The 2,052-nt window shown below is 38.9% G+C and overlaps 1 protein-coding gene across 1 annotated transcript in view; it reads right to left on the reverse strand.

Annotated features, from left to right (window-relative positions):
* Window positions 1-1,180, reverse strand: part of LOC115209669 (protein Wnt-5b-like) — a 265,371-nt gene extending 264,191 nt beyond the window's left edge. The window contains exon 1 of the mRNA XM_029778139.2: window positions 1-1,180. This exon is cut by the window's left edge and continues 1,185 nt beyond it. The gene's annotated coding sequence lies outside the window, so the exon portion shown is untranslated.
* Window positions 1,181-2,052: the final 872 nt, after the last annotated feature.

The raw sequence follows: 2,052 nt of genomic DNA on the forward strand, positions 1-2,052 counted from the left end.
ATTTTTCTCTAGAATTTCGATAGTTCTACTCCTAAAACAACTTTTTGCTGCCAAAACATTTTCTCGCGTTCTCTTTTACTTTCATCTCTTACTTTCTCCTTTTTCTCTCTTTCTTTCTCTCATACACACACACACAAGCCGAGACACTCACACACGCATACATACACACACTTTTTCTCTTTTCCTTTTTACCTTCTCCTTCTCTTTCTTTCTCCCTAAATTTTTTTTCTCTCCCCCCTTTTTTTTTCTCCTCTCTCTTTCTTTTGCTACTTTTCTTTAAGCGTTGTGTCTCAACACGTTCGGTTTCACGTTGCTCTTCCTCTTTTGGTATAACAATCCTTTAATATAGCAAACACTTCCTTGGATGCATCCGCGTCTGTCCGGTCACGCTGTACAGCAGTAACTTGCTTCAATGAACTTTTCTTAAGTAATTACTTATTCCTTTATTCTGGTTATCATAATTCTTTTTTTTTTTTTTACAACAAAAATAATCAACAACAGTAATAACAACCACAAAATCAACAACTACAACGTTCGCTAATGTTATTGTAACATGCTTTGTGTCAAAGGATGTTTTGCTGGGTTTTTTAACTTATCGTTGTTAAGCTATTGGCATCGTCGCACTGCCTGTCCCGTGTTTCTTTGATAATTTCATTTATTCTTTCAAATTATTCATAATTGTTGTTGTTGTTGTTGTTCTTTTAGAGGAGTGTCTTTAAAGTAAAAATAGGCGTTTTGGTTTCGTTGTTGCTGTTGTTGTTGTTTGATTCAGTATGTTTTCTAATTGGTTTGTCGATAATATCTAAAAACTTTCTCCTACAATAAGCTCCTTTTCTATCAGTTTGTGGGAGCCAGCTGGGCAGTTGTTAGGGCCGAGTTTGGTTGCCGAGTGGAGAGCCGAGGTATGACGCTCGGTACTGAGAGACTGATGGAACATCATAGCCTTAGAGAAATTAGAAACGAGGAAGTAAGGGAGGGGAAGAAAGAGGTTAGGCCCAGACGACAATATAACTACTGCTGCTGCTGCTGCTGCTGCTGCTGTTGCTGACACTGGTGTTTCCCTTTGGGTTGTTTTTACTGCTGCTACTACTACTCATGTCGCTTATTGCTAGTGACGGCAGAAACAACGAGTAAGAAGAACAGCATATCAACCACACTACTACTACTACTACTACTACTACTACTATTATATAGCAATAACAACAACAATAGCTATTGCTAGTGCGCGACCAGAAAGGAACCAGTAAAACAAACGACAGACATAACGAAGGCTCGCTAAAGCTGCTGCTGCTACTATTGCTGCTGCTGCTGCTGTTACTGCTGCTATGTGTGCAGGAGGCGGCGACAGTTTGTCGGCCTAAGGTTGTGTTTCCCCGCCTTTTTTTTCCATTCTGAAACAGAAACTTTGCAAAAAAAAAAAAAAAAAGAAAAAAAAGAGAGCTTATAACACACACACACACGGTCAATGACGTTGTTGGCCGTATCTTTTGCATACGTACATACAGAAACACACACACACGCGCACACACATACATGCGCGGCGCGTACACACGCACATGCACACAGAACACAGTGAGTGATAAAATCAGATTTATCTGCAAAGCTGGGGCAATCTTAGCGCTGGATGGAAGTCGATCTGGATGCGATGTGGCCGAGTGGAAAACTGCAATAAGTCATCGAAAGGGAACGATTTAAGTTATGAAAACCTGCATTTGCTGGGAACTACCGTCCATTATCAAGTAAAAAAAAAAAGCAAAAACAACAGCAAAGCTAATTGATTCATAACAATTTCAGGTGATATAAATACATACGTACATACATACACACATTATATATATATATATATACACACACAAACATATGTATCCATACACGCATATATATATATATGTGGTTATATGTGTAAGGTGAGTATAGGGGTTCAAAGCTAATCTTTCTTTTTTCCTATTTTCTTTGTTATTTAGCAATCACCACCACTACCAACACCACCCCACATTACCATCATCATCATTCGCATCATCCTTAACGTAACCACCGCCAACACATTCATCA

Source organism: Octopus sinensis, linkage group LG3, assembly GCF_006345805.1.
Source record: "Octopus sinensis linkage group LG3, ASM634580v1, whole genome shotgun sequence".
Taxonomy (NCBI): Eukaryota; Metazoa; Mollusca; class Cephalopoda; order Octopoda; family Octopodidae; genus Octopus; species Octopus sinensis.